Raw genomic sequence first — 22,371 nt, forward strand, 5'->3', positions numbered from 1 at the left:
GAGGTCTCTCCGTTGAGTTCTGCTTGGAGCAGGAGGACGCTTGGGTGCCAGGGGGGGCTCTGGCTGTAAATCCCTCGCCTTCCGGGCCCTGCACAAGAGACTAACGTGACTCGGGATTGGATCTCGAGGCCCGCATACTAGTCTACGGGCGGAAACTTGGGATAGTAATCACAGGAAGGATTACTGGACCCGTTTACGGGCGGGAACTCCTTGTATTTCAAAGATAAAAGGATATAATGATAATAAAGGAGTTGTTTGACATTGTTTTCTTTATGTCCTGTGATAAGATTACGTGAAGGAACCAGTGCTTAACAGGGTTAATCAAAGAAGCTGTTTGTATATGTCAAACTAATGTGGTAGGTAATTACATAACTAAAACAAACCGAGGAAAGTGCGGAGGATGGACCATGGGTCCGTCCTATGGATGGGTGGTCCCGGTTAGCCGGGAACTTTTCTCAAGGACTTCAACGGACAGAGGATGATCGTCTTCACCAAAGCAAGAAAGGAGAACGATGACTTAGGAATACAAATTACCCGATTCAGGCTGTTTTAGGGGGAACGGAATGGGACTATGCCTTTTGGCAGAGAGGTCGAGTTTTGCATCCCTCTCGTTTTCCATTCTCCTTGAACCAAGTGCAGCATGAATCCGCTTCAGACCGGGCGATCTGCGTAAAGTAGTTTGATCAGGTCTGACGCTAGACGCTGTTAGCGACTGGAGTTGTTGTAGGAGGCTATGCCATATAAATATAAATAAGAACTTCTTTTTATCACTATCCGATTGTGCATCAGGGTTGTTGCAAAAAGTCTAGTTGCTTCATGAGTTACGAATTAGCTGAACTAAAGATAAGCTAATGGCAATTATCATATAATATCGTTAAGAAAACTTTTTACGCCAGGCACAACCCCAGGTACAGGTTCCAAATTCGCCCCCTACATCAAGTACTACTGTGATCCAGGAGAAGAAGTTCCTCCTCAAACAGATTAAGCCACCCGAGTTTGACGGGAGAGGCAGATTCGTCCAGACAGACGCTGAGATTTGGATTGAATCTATGGAGGACTACTTCGAAGCCGCTGGCACTGCGCCAACCAATCAGGCCATGCTCGCCAAATTAAAACTCACCGGTGAAGCCAGACTATGGTGGAAGCAATGGTGCAGGGATCAAGGGATCTCAGAGGGGTCCGTTACCTGGGAGAAGTTAAAGCAAGCCGTGCAAGGGAGATATTTGCCACCAGCATATCGTACTCAGAAAATGAATGAGTTTTATGAGTTAAAACAGTTAGGACTCACGCTTGACGCATACTACTCTAAGTTTGTCTCACTCCTGAAGTATGCGCCACGAATGGACACGACACAGCAGGTGTCCAAATTTTGCGCAGGCTTAAATCCACCTGTAAATACCCGTCTCGAATCTATGAGACCATCAGATCTTCAGGATGCACTCATTAGAGCGGCACCCATAATTCAGGAAGTGCAAGCTAAACCAAGGAGTATTAAGAATTGGTCTTATAGCGACCCAAGCGGAGGAGCATTCAGACCCCAGGTTAAGAGAGTTCAAGGCCACAATCAGGGACAAAGAAAGAAGGCAAGGACAAATAACGTCAACAACTTTGTTCCTACTCACGGTAATGGCCGAAACATCCGATGTTTCCACTGCAATGAACTCGGTCACTTCGGAAAGCAATGCCCCAAGCTCAGCGAGGGACACCGTCAAGGTATTGGCCACGGTCAGGGAGGGACAGTTGAGATCTAGAACCTTGAGAGAATGCCTCGTCCAGTGGCAAGATTACCCCGAAGAGGATGCTACCTGGATGGATGAAAGCTCTCTCAATCTTCAATATCCCCAATTTATCTCGAGATGAGGATATCTCGATTCTTCTAAGGGGGAGAGAATGTAATATTCCCGCGTACCGTACTGTAAATATTAACTTTCCGTATACCGTGTAAACCCCGTGCAAAGGGTATCTCTCGCATTTGAATTATTAGGCCGCGTAATGTGTGAGCCGCACAAGAGAAATAGGATCCTCTGCGAGTGGTAAACTGAACCGGGGAATAAAAACCGCTAACCGCACGGGAACACCCTCTTGGGTGGGGCAATTCAATTAATTAAAGGCAAATTTTTTTATGTTTATCCCTTCCCCCAGCCGATGCATGGCTGGAGGAAAGGGAGTGTGTGGGGGGGGATGGGAAAGAGGAGTTTGCATGGGAAGATCCCCCACGTGGGGGAAGACCCACTCCCCACCCCCACGGCCTATATAAACACCCCCTTGATGGGGGGTGTGTGGGAAAAGGAGAGAGGAGGAGGATTCTGCCCGCGGACACAGGGAGAGGGAGAGGACTGTGTTGAGGGAGGAGAGAGGAGAGCCGCCCTCTGCCGTGGGAGCCCTCGCCGCCGTGTTGCTGCCTCCAGCCGCCGTCCTGCTGGCCGCCAGCCCACCACCGCCGCGCTGTCGCCCAACTCACCTCGCCAGGCCGCCAGCTGCCACACCCCCGTCCGCCGCTGATCACCTCGCCAGGCTGCCATCCTGCGCCACGTCGCCCACGGCCTATCCACGTGCCCACCAGAAGCTCTTTGGAAACTTCTATAGAAGCTTCCATAGGGTCCTCCCTAAAGGCCTTTCCCACGACCCCCCAACCACCTATTCCGTGCCACCAATTTTAAGGGCAAATTTCCACCCTTGGCCTAAAGGGCTTTTTCCATGGCATATTTCCCGAAGATCCCTTAAAGACCGGGATTTCCAAAGAAGTGGAGACGGCGGAGCCTTAATCCATCGAGTGATCTCCGCAAGAAGGGTTAAGCCGCAAGCCGTCCAATTACCGCGCCGATCCGAATTCGTGGAGAATCCGAAGCCTTAGTCGAAGTTCTACTCCGAAGAGGAAACCATCCGCCTACAAGCACAAAGGTAGATCGTAAGTCGAAATTACGACTACGATGGCTCCTAAAAGATCCCAAGAGGCAACCGCGGGAGGTTCGACTCCAAACGTGCAAGTGGACATCACCCCGACACCACAAGTCCAGGTTCTTCCGAGTTAAATTCCGCATAAGAAATGATTAGGCGCGCTTAGGAAGGGAAATTCAAGTTACGTTTAAATTAAAAGCATTGAAAGAAATGCATCTTTTTGGAGCATTATGAAAGATTGAACGGTTAGGGAATTAGATGCATGTAGATGGTATTTTATTAAGATAAAGAATCTAATCCTAAGCAAGAAGACGAAGTTTATATGTGCATTAGTTGCCATCCTAGATATGATGAATTAAGCGTATATGCACATTATGATTTCATAGCGAAGGTCTAGTACCATAAGATTTCAGTCGGAAAGAACTAATAGGGCACTAAAAAGAAACGTATGACTTGCAACATAGTTATACGATGGAATAGAGCAACACTAGTTTTCGCTTGAGTATCATCACGACTTAGTGACTAGGAGAATGTTATAGTCTTCATGAGAAAAGGATCAATCATTAAAGAGTCGTAACTAGGTGTAAATGCATGGGATGACAAGGGATAAACTACAAGGTAGTAGGTACGATTGTTGATGCAAGACCTAGTAGGCCCTAGGGAAAGTTAGTAACCAAATTAGCATGCACCAAGGAAAGATTGTATGACTCGCCAATGCATAAGTTCAAGAGCATAGACTACAAAGTAGTAGGCTGGATTAATTAGGAAAGTTAGCGTACATAATAGTAAGTAATTTACCTCACCAAGAAAACGGCAATCAATCGCTTGTTTACGTGAATTCGATTCCGTAGATTTGGTTTATCACCCTAGAAGGATCATCCTTGTCACAAACAGGCATAATCGGATTGGCTAAGTAATATGAACCACAAGGAATCATATAAACACAGGAATCCTAAGAGATAACTAGGATTTAGTGCAAGGATAATTTGACCTCGCTTAGACAAAAACTGTGAACCTAAGGATCATGATGGAACTCCGACGGAGTTGCATATTCTAGAATCATGAGCCAAACCTAATTAGAAATGACTTGAAGGATACCCCAAAATTCCTGTTACTCGACTAGGGTTAGAGACCCGTGGTTGGAACACTAAGAAATGGATAGGAGGATTCCGTAGAATGGATGCAATACTTGCGCACAAGCCGCAACATTGTATAGTCATGGAGTTGTCTGCAAAGAGTCTTGTCACCTCTCGAAATGAGGTTGATAAGTTATTGAAGGAAGTTAATTTATTGAGGATGAGTAATCATCCTGTTATTTACTTTCCTTGGGGAAAGTTGCCAAGGGAAAAGGTAAGTTAAGTAAATTGCCTTGAAGCAGTTGACCGACAATAATCTAAAGCGACATGGTCGCTGGATCCTGCCACAATAAACCTAATGTAATTGGAAGGGTATGACCCTAACCCAAGGATGATGGGAATCTTGCTAAGTTGCAATTGATTCCGGATCGAATGCGGTTTGCATTCGGAGATAAGGAGTCAATCCTTAACAGTTTGCCAGCTAAAAGACCACTGAAATTGATTGTGCTTGTAACAGTTTAGAAAGGACTGTTTGCATTGTTTGCTCAATGAACTAAAGGATGAAAATATATCTAAAGCTTCAGGTTGGTGCCTGAGAGGCAGCTTTAGTTACCCCCGACTGCCTGCCTAACCCTAACCAAGGGGGTTGTGAACCGCGTCGGGAACGTGGACCGAACATGCCGTGAGAGGTCTCTCCGTTGAGTTCTGCTTGGAGCAGGAGGACGCTTGGGTGCCAGGGGGGGCTATGGCTGTAAATCCCTCGCCTTCCGGGCCCTGCACAAGAGACTAACGTGACTCGGGATTGGATCTCGAGGCCCGCATACTAGTCTACGGGCGGAAACTTGGGATAGTAATCACAGGAAGGATTACTGGATACGCCTACGGGCGGGAACTCCTTGTATTTCAAAGATAAAAGGATATAATGATAATAAAGGAGTTGTTTGACATTGTTTTCTTTATGTCCTGTGATAAGATTACGTGAAGGAACCAGTGCTTAACAGGGTTAATCAAAGAAGCTGTTTGTATATGTCAAACTAATGTGGTAGGTAATTACATAACTAAAACAAACCGAGGAAAGTGCGGAGGATGGACCATGGGTCCGTCCTATGGATGGGTGGTCCCGGTTAGCCGGGAACTTTTCTCAAGGACTTCAACGGACAGAGGATGATCGTCTTCACCAAAGCAAGAAAGGAGAACGATGACTTAGGAATACAAATTACCCGATTCAGGCTGTTTTAGGGGGAACGGAATGGGACTATGCCTCTCGTTTTCCATTCTCCTTGAACCAAGTGCAGCATGAATCCGCTTCAGACCGGGCGATCTGCGTAAAGTAGTTTGATCAGGTCTGACGCTAGACGCTGTTAGCAAATGACCAACAATTCCATTCGATCCTAAGTGGGAAGCGCCCAGGACACTTCCGTTACGGGGCAGACGCGGAAAGGCCTAGATTACAAAACCCGCAACATTCCATGGGAGTGCCGGGTGGAGTCTCCTAGACAACCTTTCCGATGGACTGCTAAGACGTGTCGTAGAGGATGTTAGTGGACACGTTACATTTTGCCCCATGCTTCCACCATGTTTTCGTAGAAGCTATGCACAACATTGATAAATTCTTGCTTATCTTCATTGTTAAACACCATCTTGCAAAGTAAGGGAGCCAATTTGTTAAGACTTATCCAAACCTTAGCTTTGGCCAATCTTGTTTTTCCACCATTACTTCGATCACGAACTGCAAAATGTAACTTTTTCCACCCATCGTAGTCTTGCGGCCTACGAACCATGACATTCCCTTCCTCATTGATGGGTGTTGAGAGATACTTCCTAGATTTTGCTCCTCCAAAGGAAGGCTTTTTTGGCAAGTTACTAAATTTTCATGATCTCTTCTCATCTTTTTCAATTGTCACTTGATGCTTGTGTAGCTCAATTTCTAATAGCACTCGCTCCACATTCCTACACATTGCAATGGCTTCTTTTTTTTGGTTCCATCCTATAAACAAAGAAACTATATTCATATACAAGTTTCTCCATGATTCTGACAAAAGCATGCAACGAACAAATGTGAATACGATCTAAGGGAATGTTGAAGATGGGCTTCCAAGTGGGATCTTCTCTATTGCGCGTCGGTGCAACACTTGTCATCCCTCGCAAGTTCTTATTTCCGTCCTTTCCTTCCACCCTCTCTGTCAAGCAATATAGTCATGGATTCTTTGTATTTGCACCATTGGAGATTCCACACATGCATTTTAAATTTTTCAAGTCTCCTGGAAGATGCCATTCAACCAAGTATTGATCATACCCTTCAAGTGAGAGCATCTCACCATGTTCCTAACAATCAATGATGCTTGGAATGCTTGCGTGCATAAAGAATAGCTGTATCATCTTAAATGTTTCCTTAGGAACTTCAAATGCAGCGAGCCACCACACATGGGGCTCAGATTGAACACTAAAGTTCCTTGGGCTATTCTTGTCAAATTGTAAAGCTCTATTTATCAAAGTTACACTAACTCTTTCAACCTTTACTCCTTTGACGACCTCACTTTCATCTAATTTTATAACAAACTACAATTTACCATTACATTCCTCAAGTGACATATTGCAGTACATTACCATTACCGACTGCACCTTAGTATCCAACTGTGTAAATGCAGGAGCGCCTCTTCTTTTTTTTCTTTTCCAACAGAACTTGTTACGCAAATGTTGGTGCCCAGACTCCCTTCTTTTACTTGAGTTACGCAACCCTGTTACGTGGATCTTTGCCCCCAAACGTAGTAATTTATAGACATTTTGGGATCCAAAACTTCCATTTTCCTTAGAATCTCGACGTGTTACAAATTGGGGGAAACCCTTGTTCAAATCTAAATAGTAATTGTTGAGTTCGGTAAACTTCACCTCATATGCATTTTTGGTCCCAACCTTTAGTCTTTCCACATATTGAACATGCATGGGATCTCCTACCAACTCCAAAACCTTTGTATTAAGTTGCCGTCGGGCCTCTATTAACTTTGAAGGTTGAGAAAGAGGCACAATTCTATTTCTTTTTAGCACACAACCAAACCTAGGCTTCGCACCTTTGAATATCTTTAAGTAAGTCGTTGTGCTAATACTAGCCCTGTCACAAATAGATTGTGCATCCACAGCTGAGAACTCATTTGATAGATCTTTTAATCTACACTCAATCACATTTTCCTTCACAACCTTAAACCTAGGATTACTCAAAGCATTTTCCAATGTAAATGCCTTCGGAAATCTACTAATACACGATCCAATGTCACCCTCACTTAGGTTCTCTTTCTGAGTTACCTTACATGCTTTGATATGTCGCTTCCACTGGCCACTATTCACAATTAACTCATTGATTGGCTTCTTCTTTCTTTTGCGCTCCTGTGTTAGCTTGTTGTTGATCTTTCTCAAGTTGTCCAATTATGCCTTTGCCTCCTCATATGAGATACCAATGTCATGGATAGTTTTTTGTATTGAAATAATTTGATTCTTTTGTTGAATTATAGTATAATTTAGTTGTATTACTTGTCCTATGAGCTGTTGTGTATGAAGTTGATGTGCAGCAATCACATCATGGCAATTTTTTATGGTTGCTTGGCAAGTTGTAAATACTTTGAATATCGGATCATTGAGCCACCTAGTATAACCGAGTAACCCATTTTCACCCTCTGACACATACTTCAACAAATTTGTGAGTCTTGAGAAAGTTGGAGGTCTATTCTTTAAGGGGTCAATTAGGTAGATTCCCCCATCAACCCACTGGTGCACAGATTGGACGCCGTATGCGCGCGTAGTGAGCGTAAGAAGGTCCCAAAGAACAAAAGAACTCTACTTTTTGCACAAAAAACAATAAAGAAGCTTGGACGACATGAAGCAAGAGACCAATTGGATGCAATCTCCCCCCATGCCTTGTGTGAGCGCTCCACAAAGCATGTATTTTATATATTATTCATCTTCAAGCTCAAGAAATAGCCCAATTTACAATTAGCATGCTTTAGCTTTTGTGTTTTCTTTTGTGCCACTAAAGAATTAAAGCTATTGGGTGCCCAAGGAGTCAGGTGGTATCCAAATACAATGTCTAATACAAATATTTAAATTGTGTGCCCATGCGCATACAAAAGTAATAAATAAATATCAAGCGCTTTGATAAATAAGCGCATGAAAATATGGACGCCATGCCTAAGATAGGTGCCCATCAAAAATTGATGATAATTTGAATACACGCTATCCTCCAATGCTTCCCACTGCCACCGCTGCTTGCTCTACGCATCAACTGAAGCATTCACAATTGTTAGAAAAATAATACAATTAAACTGACAAAAGTGAATACCTAGCAGTCTTCAGTTATAAAAATAAATTGGTTAGAACTCAATCCTAACCTTAATTTATTACGAGTGTGCACTCTACACTCATAAACTTTTATTAATTTAAATATGTATTTTACAGAATCACCTGCTATGGAATCACTCACTTACACATTAAATTAACAAAACGCCCGAAAAGGATAGGCATCCCCATCGACTTTTTGCACAAAGAATCCACCTTGTGTATGAGCCCCGGTAGCAAAATTTTATGGAATCCACCGCAAAACCTCACGGAATCCACCATGGAATATGCCTCTTGGCATCATACTCCCGGGGTGGGATAGAAATTGTCCTCAATTGCTATTAGCTCAATGTGGAGCTAATAGTGTGGGGAAAGCACTTAGGTCTCTAGCGTGCATCCATTGGGCCTCTTCAACAGGATGATTTTTAAACTTGACTAAATATCTAGAATATCTACGGCCAATTCTAGTGATCATAAAGTCAGTATCTATAATAGTTTGAGGCTCAAGGATTTCAGTTTCTTCGTCTAGTAAAGGAGGGTTTTCATAGACAAGGTGTACAGGTAATTGTCCTCTAAAAGGTCGTAATAAACTGATATTGAAGGTGTTGTGGATTTTCCAGTGTTGTGGTAATTCTAGTTTAAATGCATTGTCATTGATTTTGTGTATGATCTTGAATGTTCCATAAAATCTAGGTGCTAATTTGACAACGGGGTGTTTATCTTCACTTTGTAATATGCGTTTTTCAATTCGTAACCAAGCATAATCATTAACTTTAAAATTCATAGCCTATCTTTTCTTGTTTGCTTATTTTGTGTATGATTGCTGGGCTTTGGCAATCATATCTTTAACTTCATCAAAAATAGTAGCATGCATATTTGCAATATCATGAGCAGTCTGAATTTTGTTTGATAATGATGTAACAGATGTAGGCAATCGATATCCATAAATAATTTCAAATGGTGCTTTCTTTGTAGCTGTATGTGGTGTGTTATTATATGCAAATTGAAGTAAATGTAGATATGTATCCCATGTATCTTGTTTTGAAATGGTGTAGGCACACAAAAGATCTAAATAGTACTGTTAGTAGCTTTTGTTTGACCATTTGTTTCAAGATAAAATGTAGATGAAAAATCAATCTTTGTTCCTAAGTTAGCAAACAAAGTAATCCAAAATTATTATAGAATCTAGAATTACGATCAGAAATAATGACTTTTGGTAAACCATGGTTAGTCAAAACAGTTTTCAAAAACAATTGAGCAACTTGAGATGCAATTAAGGTTTTCTTGCATGGAATGAAATATGCTTGTTTGATGAACCTGTCTACAACAGTCCAAATCATATCATGATTAGCTTTAGTGTTAGGTAGACTAGTTATAGAATCCATTAAAATATGTTCCCATGGTCGTGATGGAATGGATAATGGCATTAGTAAGGATATTTCTATTTTTCCTTCAAAAAACACGAAATTTGACCAGTTGGTTTGTTTTTTTACCAAAAGCTAGAATATAAGAAATCCCCAAAATATCTTAAAATGAAATTTTGAATTTTCATTTTCCTTGTTCTAGATTAAAAAATCAATTACCTCATATCTACTAATCATTTTGCATTGAAAACGAAGCACCACACTTCCGTAGCTAACTCCTTTTTTAATATAATGTTTGGTTGAAAAAGACTTCTTGAATGAGGAGAGAGAAGGAATCTGAGTATATCTTTGTATATAATATAAAAAAGTCAAAATGAGATTGCAAAAGTGGAGAGAGAGGAGGATTATTTTACTATTCTTCTCTCCTTTTTTCCTTGTTTTAAGGAGGAGAGGGGGGGGCTAAAAGGCCCATTTGTGAGTTCATTTTTTTCCTAAAGCAAAGATTTGACCACGTGTCCCAAACTTATGGAAATTTTCCATATTCGCCAATATGGTGTTTATGGGTGAATTCACCATTAGCCAATGGATAGATAAACTCAGGTTCTAAGACCTTCAAGAACTCTACTTTCACAAGGCTGAGTAATTTGAATTCATGCACCTTTGTCTTTGTCATATAGGCTTGATATCAAACTCAAGGTCAATGTAATGCTGATACGCTATGGGATCCCCTTTAGGTCATCATATGACCATGCAAACACATCCAAATTCTCCTTTAGTAGGTATTTCATGACCAACAACTTCTCTTCTAAAAGACTCCTACACCAACATTCACATGATGTTCATTGCCATCAGCAGATTCTACAAAGGTTGATTTTATCTCACCTTCCAATTCGTACATGAAGGTCCCGTAGATTGCTTCTCGATATAGATCTCACTCCTTCAAGGGAGTAACCTCCTCATCTAATGCCCCACTGGAAGTAATTTCTTACTTCAATGGGGACTTTGTTTCCTCTTTCAGATGCTGAAACAGTATCACAATTATCTCTAAATTTATTTGAGAATTAGTAAGCTCTTGACTCAAGGACTCATCTTCTTAGGACACCTCCGAAAACATGACATAATAAGGGCCATCTAAGTTTTCTTCAGGTCAGGGGATTGGTGCAAGGTACATCATCATCATTCTTTCTTGACAAGGGTAAATTAGGGAGACAAGAGCCATTACTAAAAAATGGCTTATTTTTTGAAATCTATTATTTATAGATCTTTTACATCTGATGAGATTCATTTACCAATCCAAAGGATACTAGAGTCATTCTATTCAACAGAATGAGATCTTCAACTTTCGAAGCCTCTAGGACTTCCTCCTCATTTCTATCCTCTTCTGATTGAATAGCATGTCACTTTTGCTATCTATGACCACTTTAATCATTATTCTCATCATATTCTATCTCTACCACTATAGTGGCTCTGTAGGAGAAGAATATGAACCCTATTGCATCTTCTACTTTTTCTTCTATACCCAGGTAATTTACTATATGTATACCCTCTATATCACATGCGTTCAATGCCATACATTTAGGGCCAATTTAAAAAAATCCTTATCTGTAAATTTTCTCTTAATCAAACATAACCCTTTTCTAATTCAATCTATAACCCCTTTATATAGGACCATTTTGTATGTAAAAAATGTGTAAAAATGGTATTTTGAAAATCCCTTATGTTGAACCCATGTGATACATACATATATTTATGATTGACTTCCCTGAGCTTATGTGTCTACTTATTTTTCTAACTCTAGCCCTACTATGGCTATGTAACAAGGAGAGTAGTACATCCATGCTTCTATATCACTATTAGAGGAAATTTTGGAAGTCATTTTCGGTTTTGGAAAAAGATATTCACCCATTGACAAGGACTTTGCTTCTTCTGATAGTAACCTGACCTGAGATCAATCTTGGAGAAGATCTTTGCACCCTGAAGACGATCAAGAAGCTCATCTATTCTAGGAATAGGATACTTGTTCTTGACTGTTGATTGATTCAACCCTCGGTAATCAATACATAGTCGAAGTGTCCCATCTTTCTTTTTCTGGAATAGTACTGGAGCTCCCCACGGTGAATTGCTAGGTCGGATGTAGCCCTGATCTAACAGTTGCTCAAGTTGTTCCTTCAACTCTATTGCTTCTGGTATGGACATTCTATAAGGTCTCTTTGCAATTGGCGCAGCTCCATGCACTAACCTAATCTCATGATCTACTTCTCTTTGAGGCGGAAGTTCAGTCAATTCTTTAGGGAATACGTCAGCGTATTCCTTTAGCCAAGAAGGTCCTTCATGAGACTCTTGCTTTTGATCTAACTTGTTGAGTTTGATCAGGTAAACGGGTAATCCTTTTCTGACTCCTTTTATGATCCGAGATACTTTGGCCAATTGGATTCTTGGCACTCCTGCCTCACCTTGAGTTGTGACAAATTCCCTTTCAGAGTTTCGAAAGGAAACTTGACCCTTTCCACAGTGAATGTGGGCGTCGTTGGACTTAAGCCAATCCATCCCGAGTAGACACTCATGGATACCTAAATTCATGACTCTAAATTTGACTGAAGTCTTCTTTCCTCCCAGAAAGAATTCCACCTTAGCAGTTTGCCTGGTACAAGTTACCTCACGACCATTTGCCAATTCCACAAGCAGGGTAGGTGCTTCTACTATGGCTATTCCTAATCCTTTTGCACATGCTGGTGAGATAAAGGAATGTGTGCTGCCACAATCAATCAAGGTTTTGAAACCTTTACCTTGATAGTCCGACGGTGTCTGAATCACCGAGAACTGGCGATTCGGCCCTTTCTTGTGTAAAGCGGCATGGATTGTCGCTCTTTCGGATTCTGCTTCCATCGTCGGATCTTCCTCTTCCCCTCCTTCGCACAATTGCCTATTGGCAATGCAGGCGGTTCTCCCTCTTCCTCGGGTAGCGGCTCCTTGACCACGGCCTGCTCCTTGGAAAGGCGTTTGGCTATGTCCTCCACCGAGCTTGGGACATTACCTCTTGAAGTGATCGGGTTCGTTGCAGTGGAAACAATGGAGGTTTCGGCCATTACTTTGAGTAGGAACAAAGTTGTTGACGTTATTTGTTCTTGCTTTCTTTCTTTGTTCCTGATTATGACCTTGAACTCTCTTCATTTGAGGTCTGAATGCACCTCTGTTCGGGTCATTATAAGAACAAGTTTTGTTACCCCTTGGTCTAGCTTGCACCTCCTGAATTATAGGCGCCGCTCGAATGAGTGCATCCTTAAGATCTGATGGATGCATAGATTCGAGACGGGTATTTACTGGTGGATTTAAGCCCACATAAAATTTGGACACCTGCTGTGTCATATCCATCTGTGGCGCATACTTTAAACGTGAGACAAATTTTGAGTAGTATGCGTCAAGAGTGAGCCCTAGCTGTTTTAGCTCGTAGAACTCATTCATTTTCTGCGTGCGATATGCAGGTGGTAAGTATCTACCCTGCACGGGTTTCTTCAGATTCTCCCACGTAATGGATCCCTCTGTGATCCCTTGATCCCTGTACCATTGCTTCCACCAAAGTGTGGCTTCTCCAGTGAGCTTTAACTTGGCGAGCATAGCCTGATTGGTAGGTGCAGTACCAGCTGCTTCGAAGTAATCCTCCATGGATTCAATCCAAATTTCAGCATCAGCCTGGACAAATCTGCCTCTCCCGTCAAACTCAGGTGGCTTTATCTGCTTGAGGAGGAACTTCTTCTCCTGGATCACAGCAGTACTTGATGTAGGAGGCGAATTTGGAACCTATACCTGGGGTTGTGCCTGAATAAAGGTTTTCTTAACGTTATTATATGATAATCGACGTTAGCTTATCTTTCATTTTTAGTTCAGCTATCCCATAAACAATGTAGCTACTTAACTTTTTAACAACTCTTATCCACAGCCAGATATTGATAAAAAGAAGTCTTTATTTGTATTTACATGGGTATAGCCCTTTCGAATACAACGTTTCATGTAATGATAATCTAATTGCTACATTCAGTTTGGGGACAACAACGTTGCATTGCATTTGTCTACAGGAACTGAGTAATAGTAGGGTTTTGGGTCATGGATCTTTAGGAATCAATAAGTCATTGGAAGTTTAGGATACCCTTTCCGTTGGAATCCATACTTCTCATGGCAGCCCAACACTTTAATCCTGTCGGCTCGGATTACACGGGTTACTTCCTCATATACATATGAGTTCATCTCAACCCTCCGACCCTGGATATGTAAAGTCGAATTTACGTGAGCTTCCACAAAGACGAATAGCTTCACGACTTTCAAGTCTTCCAAGCACTTGATCCTTTTTAGGTTGGTCTGTAGATAAGCAAACCGGTGGGCGGCTATATAGTAGATTCCAGAAGACCCCGTCCATCTTCGTTCTATGTATAGAGGTGATGGATTATAAATCTGCTCCAGGATGTTCATCATCCCAATTCTTTGTCTATAAAGTGGAGAATGCATTGCAGTCATAAACATGACCCGAAATACCAAAAACTTGTTCCACGCTTCGTAACTCTGCAAGATAGTATTGAAGGTAAAAAAATGTTTGGACAATAACAATTTCTTTACTTCATTTTATTGAGATCTCATAAAAACAATTCCGTTGTTGGTCGGCTTTGATACCAACTGTAACGTGTCCTCTTCGTATCATCCAGGACACGTCTTAGCAGACCATCGGAAGGGATATCTAGAAAGCTCCGCCCGGCATTCCTATGGAATGTTACGGGATTTGCGATCTAGGTCTTTCCGCGTTTGCCACGTAGCGGAAGTATCCTGGCCGTTCCCACTTAGGATCGATCGGAATTAGGGTTTTCTTGACTGGTCATTAACTAACAACAACTAGCGTCGGACCCAAGCAAACTACTTTACGCAGAAATGCTAGGTCCGAAGCGGATTCACGCTGCACTTGGTTCAAGGAGAATGGGAAATGAGAGGGATGCAAAGCTCAACCTCTCTGCCATAAGGCATAGTCCCATTCCGTTTCCCTAAAATAGCATAAATCGGTTAAGACATAACTCTAGGTCATTGCTTCCGTTATTAGTTTTCTTTGACGATCATCCCACTGTTCTTTGAGAAAAGTTCCCAGCTAACCGGGACCACCCAACCGCAGGATGGACCTATGGCCCATCCTCCGCACTTTCCTCGGTTTGTTTTAGTTATGTAATTATCTAACACATTAGTTTGACATGTAACAACCAGCTTCTTTAATTAATCCGTTAACACTGGTTCCTTCACGTAATCTTATCACGTGACATAGAAAAACAATATCAAACAAGTTCTTTATTAACATATCATCATTTTTATCTTTGAAATACAAGGAGTTCCGCCCGTAGGCTTGTCCATAATCTGCTCGAAGGCTATCCAGTAATCCACAGTGATCACTATTCCAAGCTTCTGCCCATAGACTAGTATGCGGACCTCGAGATCCAATCCCGAGTCACGTTAGCCTCTTGTGTAGGACCCGAAAGGCGAGGGATTTATGGCCAGAGCCCCCCTGGCACCCAAGCATCCTCCTGCTCCAAGTAGAGCTAAATGGAGAGACCTCTCACGGCGGGTTCGGTCCATGTTCCTGGCGCGGTCAACAAACCCCTTGGTTAGGGTTAGGCAGGCAGTCGGGGGTAACTGAAACTGCCTCTCCCTTCAGGGTTTCAACCTGAAGTATAGGTATTCATTTAATTTGTAATTCATAATTCAAACAGTGCTCTAAAATCTCTAGCAAGCACAAACATTTCCATTAATCAACCATGTTGTTTGGCAAACTGCTAAGGAAGTGTTCTTTCCTTTTGAGTGTATCAGCACTCGTTCCCAAGGTGTCTTGTAAATTGGCGAGATCCTTTACATTCCGGTGTAGGGCGTACCTTATTAACCCAACTTGGTCAACCCTAAAGTTTCTTAGATACTTTAATTTCCGATTTATAACTTTCCTTATTTAGAAGAATATCCAAAAATACGTCCTTTTGCAAGATAACTTGCGTAGGGATCTGCCATCCTTGTTGAGGGTATTTACCCTTTCTCCTTGTGAATCAATCACAAGACTAAATGACTTCGTACTTGCTGCGCAAGTCCTGCGATGAAATAATCCATTTTAGATCCTTTAAGCTGACGTATGTTGGACCTAGGTCTCTTTTTAAGAACCTCAGGGACATACCCTAGTTCTTTATCTTTACTAATTTATTGACCCTACAATAAGGAAAGTAGTCAAGTGCTTAAGGTATAAACATTTCTTTGGTCTTTAAATCATTTCCAAGGCATATTTTTTTAACGTGGTATTTGTAAGTTTAGATTGGTTTGGTTATCTTTTGGAAGGTAATATTGATCGCCTCGTCACGGTTTTGCTATCCTTGTGACAATTGATTTTTCAGTCGATACAATTCAATTTAATCTTCCTTTTTCCTTGTAGACGAACTCATGCCAAATAACAATCTTTTCCTTGCTAAGATATGCAATTAGCAATGATAACTTCCTAGTAATTTGAGCAATAAAAGAAACCTTTCATGAATTTAATCTTCTACAATGATTCGTTGCAAAAAGGAATAGGACTAATGGTGCAAGATACAATTTTTATACCTTCAGGATTTAACTGAAATATACTACTATAGTAACTAGATAATCTTGCTCGTAATTCGTTATAATGCATGATGCTATTCGAAGGAAACTATGTTCTATACATTATCATTTGTTCAATTCAATTAAACTCCTTCATTGTAAATAACTCGGAAAAATATATCCTATCCCTAACAAATTCTCTCTGAATGATTGACTTAAAACCGATTTAAAGCCAAGAAGGAAAAACCTAGTTTTGGGGTGAGATATCCACATGGATACCGGGAGATGACCCTCCCGCAGCTACTCCTTGGACTTTCTTAGGCGGCATCGCAGTTCGAATGTGAAGGTAGCTTTTACTCTTTCTTCCGGATTTCCACCGACTCTCTTTTGAGGCAAGGCGCCATTTGAATGGTTGATCACGAGAAGGAATGATAGGACCTTTAGATTCTTAGATTCTTCGGAGAGGGAAAGATTTACAAAGCCTAAGAAGGCCCTATAGGGTCTATACTTGGCAAAACGTTTATGGGTGAGTGTGGTTTTGCATCCACATGAACCCTTGGAGAACTTTGGGCTTGGGGTAAAAAGGTATAGAAGGAAATTATTCTCTTTCGTTGCACTTCCTCTACTTTTTTTCTTCTCCTTCCCTACTCCTCCTTCACTCCTCTTTTTCCCTCCCTTTTTACCCTTCTACCTCCCTCTATTCCTTCTCTACTCTTCCTCTTTTACTCCTTTCTTACTCTTCTTTATCTTTTTCCACCCTCTACTTCTTTCACACCACTCTTTTCTTCTTCACTCCTCTCTACTTTTCTTCCTTATCTTTTCCTCACGCTCTACTTCTTTCACACTACTATTTTCTTCTTCTCTCCTCTCTACTTCCCTTCTTTATCTTTTCCTCACGGGACAACATCCGGGGCCCATGATGATGGTTTGGATTTGGGGTCCAGCGGGTGGGAAAGAAAGAAGTAATGGGGACACGGGGGTTTTAAAAAAAGCTTAGGGGGTTGTTGTAAAAAAGAGTTATGGGGGGGGGAGGGGGGGTGAAAAGTTTAAAAGGGATATAAAGGGGGTGAAAGGGGGCTTGGGAGGAGGCCTTTAGAAGTTCTAGAAGCTTCTAAAGCTTCAGGTTGCAGTCGTGGCAGGGAGGGGAGATGGAATGACGAAGTCGAACGTGGCCAGATGACCGTGACCCAGCGAGCAAGTGGCGGCTCTTCGTACTAGCGGCGGTCTGATCACCAATGGTGGTGGCAATATGGCGGACCTCCCTCTCTTTTCACAGCACGTCGATGGCAGCAGTATTAGTTTCATCCCTCCTCCCCTCATCCCTTGCAACTACGGCCCTTCCTCCTTATATAGGGGAGGGGAGGGAATCCTTCCCCCTTTACCTGTCATCATGCATGGCGAGGGAGCCAAGCAAGCTCTAGCGAGGAGCTTGCTGGCTCCTCCATCCCCCTCACACACGCCAGCTCGAAACGCCGCCGTGGGGCGAAAAAAATTTTCTTCATTTATATCTTTAATATATTACAGTGTAGTGGATGAAAATAATGAAGAGATGGATGCTCATGGATGTAGACAATTTGTAATTTCAAACTATATTGTGGATTGTGAGAGGATTATGACATGTCTAGAAGAGGTTCATTTAACTCTTTTTGGACAAAAGCCTGTCTTTGGAGTTGAAGAGGTTTTGATTGTTGCATATATGTGTGGGCCTTATGGGAGAAGGCCATCACTAGCAAAAATAGATGGGATTGATAAAATGCGAGATGTATGCAAGAATGTATCAGAGGTGCGTAGATTCTTGGGTGCATGTGTGTCCTATTTGATATGGATTCCTCACTTTGCACATGTAGCCGATGCTCTTTATCAGCTTCTAAGGAAAGGTCCGAATTTTCAGTGGGAAAGGAAGCATAAAAAAGCAATGAAGAAATTGAAGCAACTCTTAAAATTTGCTCCTACATTGAGAAAGACTGACTATTCACATGGAAATCCTATCATTATTACTGTTGATACAAGCCCAATCAAGATTGGATGGGAAATTGGGCAAGATGATGAGGAAGGGCAAAGATATGCAATTCGCTTTGGTGCAAAAGTATTGACTGAACGACAGAGAAGATATCCACAAGTAAAAAGAGAATTATAGGGAATTGTGACAGCCATTAAATGTGATAAGGAGTATTTTATGGGTGCTCATGTAGTCATTGAGACCGATTGTTTGCTGGTATTGGGTATGATTACTAGTTGTGTTACTCTGGACATTGTTATGCTCCGGTGGATTGTATACATCAAATCTTTGAACCCTGAATTTAAGCATGTTGCAGGAAGAGATAACCCAGTGGCGGACATGTTATCTCGAGCACGTTATGAGAATGAAGATGGGATGATGGATGAGGAGGAAGAAGATGACTTTCTTATGGCTGAAGATGATGTTGCAAGAGTGAATTTAGCAATGCAAGGTGTTGCTACAGAATTAACAGAAGCTTGGACAACAAAGAGAATACACTTTAGATGTTTTGTATCTTGTGTAGAAGTGTTTCTGGAAGACAAATATGCAGGAGAGTGGCTAAGAATTGATCAATATCTCAGTACATTAACAAAGAGAGATGAATGGTCTAATGAGGAGTTTAAGAAGATTAAGAGGAAAGCCTATGGATTTTTCTTAAAAGATGGATACTTATGGAAACATGCTAAAAAGAAATAGGGTATGCCATTGCGAGTTTTGGGTGATAGAGCTTCACAAGTAACTGTTATGCAAGAATTTCATGAAAGCTTATGGGCTAGTCATAGAGGTATTTGGGGTACTTTTATAAAGATCAAAGAAATATATTGGTAGCAGGGTATGTATAAGGATGTTGCTCACTTCGTGGAAACAATTTCGATATGTCAAATGTATTCAACTATGAGACATCGGGATGGATTGCAACCTACATATCCATTTTCACTTCATTTTAAGTGGGTGGTGGATTTGGTCACAATGCCTATAGGTCTTTGGCAAATGAGGTATCTTGTGCTTGCTCATGAAGACTTGACTAATCAAGTGGAAGGGAGAGCTCTACGTACTAAGACGATAAATGCCATATGTACTTTTCTCTTAGAAGAGATCTTTTGTCGATATGGCTGTGTGGGAAAAATTACAGCAGATAGGGGTGAGCTGGATGTAGATGAAGCTCATGATTTCTTTGCACGGTTGGGGATAAAGCTTTCTTTAACTTCAGTCTATATTCGTGAAGGAAATGGAAAAAGTGAAAGAGGACATCCACCTATTGTGAAGACATTGGAAAAAGCATGTGGAGAGAAGATAAAAGAGTGGCCACGATTGCTCCCTTATGCTTTGTGGGCTAACAGAACAACTCATAGTGCTATTACAGGATATATGCCTATAGAATTGATGTATGGTCCAAAACCTATCATGCCGATAGAAGAGATGATAGTCACATGGAGTGTGTTACCTTGGGAGGAGGAGTTGAATCAAGAGCAGTTATTGGCCTTACTCATTAGATAGTTGGAAAGAAAGTCAGAAGACATAGAGGCAGCAATGCAAAGTTAAGGGCAGCAAGGATACAGAACAAGAAACTGTTTGACAAAAGACATAGATTGAGACCAATAACCATTTAAGATGGGGATTGGGTATTGGTTTATGATAGCAATTTAGATAACCAGCATAGCGCCATGCATAAAGTTTCCAAAAGATGGTTTGGACCCTATGTGGTAAGACAGGTCTTTCATAATGCTACTTATGCATTAAATGAGCTGGATGAAATAGCCATAAAACTTCCGGTAGTAGCAGGGAAAAGAATCAAATTATTCAAAAGGCGGGAATCTACTGTCTATGAGCTGCTAGAATTGGAAGAAAATAGTGGCCATCAGATTTGGGTTTTGGAGCCAACGGAGCCATTAGATTTGGGTTCTGGGCAGTAGAGAAAGAGTTGATTTTTTTGATCCACGTTGTTGGTCTACAAAGGAGCTCCAGGAGAACTAATGCCTAGAGATTGTGTCTAAGTAGTGCAAAGATTCTAGGTTCTTTCAATACATATTGATTCAATTCATTGTGATTTGTTTTTGTCGTGTTTACCACTTGGGTATTCTCTATCTTGTCTTCCATATCCTACCTCTACTTCCTTCTACTTCTGATCCTCGGTGGATTCGACCTTTTGACAAAAACCCCTCCGACAACGTGCATGTCGATGCACTATTTTATATGGATGTATCCCAAGGTGATGGATGCACGGTGAGTGTCCAAGGGCATTCTAATCCACAATTTATGAGCGTGTCTCTTTTCTCTCTCCTCCTAAATGCCTCTAAAAAATCAAGTGATTGTTAAACCTCCGTACGTGATACTTTTAGAAGAAACACAAATGTCCTTAGCTATTACAACTATCTCTTTCTTGAGTATACAATGACAATTGTGAATAATTATCACTAACAACATGGATGAAAGAAGACGTGAGAGTTTGGGCTAGCTTTTCCCCACAATCTTGGCACTCATTACTACATGATATTCTAGAAAATTGTCAATCAGAGGTAAAAGAACATTTTGAGAGGGTTGATTTTAGAAAAAATGGACATAACTAGATGCAGTAGTATCCATGTATATCCTAATGGTTTCATTAAGGGAGGAGATAGTATTACAAGCCATAGATGCCATAGAACAAATCAAATTATGAAAGTATTTTATGAGATATTTTGTAAAACCATGTAGGCTCAACATGAGCTGATACTTAGATACATGGATGTCTATTTCCACATTCATATCAGTAATGTGATTGGTACTTGCATTAGCATATCATTCTAATGATACTTTATAGATGGACATCAGTTAATCCACCTACCTAAGTTACGAGATATCTATCTAGTCATATTTCTACTTAGTGTATTCACATCATTGTGTTGAGTGTTGAAATGACTTGTTTTTTGGATGATTTTTGTTGTTTTTGAGAGCTGAATGGTTGATTTTATGAGATGATTGATTGGTTTGGAAGTGGTTTGAGAGTGTTTTGGATGATATTGATTGTGTTTTGGAAGTTCATGATGTTTATCAGTGGAGATATGTGGTTCTGTGATGTTCTGATTGGTTCTGTATACCTTCTGTTTTATTTTGTTTTGGTCTGTTTTGTTTTGATTGTCTTTTGTAAGGAGGGAGGGATTATTGATTGATGAAGATTGAGATATTATGAAAGCTTATTGAATGGTTTGTGAGAGTTTGGAATGGTTTGAGTATAAATTATGTGGTTTTGATGACCTTCTGTAACCTTCTGTAGGTCATCTGCAGAGCCTCTGTTTCTGTTCTGTTCTGTTCTGTACTGTTGTTGTTCGGGTACTGTTCTGTGACTATTTTGTATGCTTCTGTATGTGTTCTGATGGATGAGAGTGTAGCTTGGGAAAGTTTTCTAGCCTTGGAAAGAGGTGAATACAAGTGCAAAAGAGCTGAAAGAAGTGAAAGAAGTAGCTGCTGAAGACTCAAGTGAAGACTAGAGTGAAATGATAGTAGTGAGCTATGAAAGGACACTGTAGTGGCTCTGGTGACCTTTCATATCAGACATACCTCTTGGGAGGAGTATCCACGACCTAAGAAGGATTATTGAGAGTGATTTTTAGATATTGTAGTGAGGATATGATGTATTATTGATGGAGAGAGACAGAGAGTCAGAGATAGCCAATTCTACTCAAACAGAGTGATTGTATATGAGAGATTGAGAGAGAAGACTATGGAGATATTGAAGATGAATACTATGTGATGTATTTTGTAACGTGTCCACTAGAATCATCCAGGACACGTCTTAGCAGTCCATCGGAAAGGATGTCTAGAAAACTCCGCCCGGCACTCCTACGGAATGTTACGGGTTTTGCAATCTAGGTCTTTCCGTGTGTGCCACGCAGCGGAAGTATCCTGGCCGTTTCCCACTTAGGATCGACCGGAATTAGTGTTTTCCTGTTTGGTCATTAGCTAACAGCAACTAGCGTCAGACACGAGCGAACTACTTTACGCAGAAGCTCCAAGTCCGAAGCGGATTCACGCTGCACTTGGTTCAAGGAGAATGGGAAACGAGAGGGATGCAAGGCTCAACCTCTCTGCCGTAAGGCATAGTCCCATTCCGTTCCCCTAAAACAGCGTAAATCGGGTAAGATGT

Source organism: Lygodium microphyllum, chromosome 21, assembly GCF_053477565.2.
Source record: "Lygodium microphyllum isolate KBCC chromosome 21, Lygodium_microphyllum_v1.1.10, whole genome shotgun sequence".
Classification (NCBI taxonomy): Eukaryota; Viridiplantae; Streptophyta; class Polypodiopsida; order Schizaeales; family Lygodiaceae; genus Lygodium; species Lygodium microphyllum.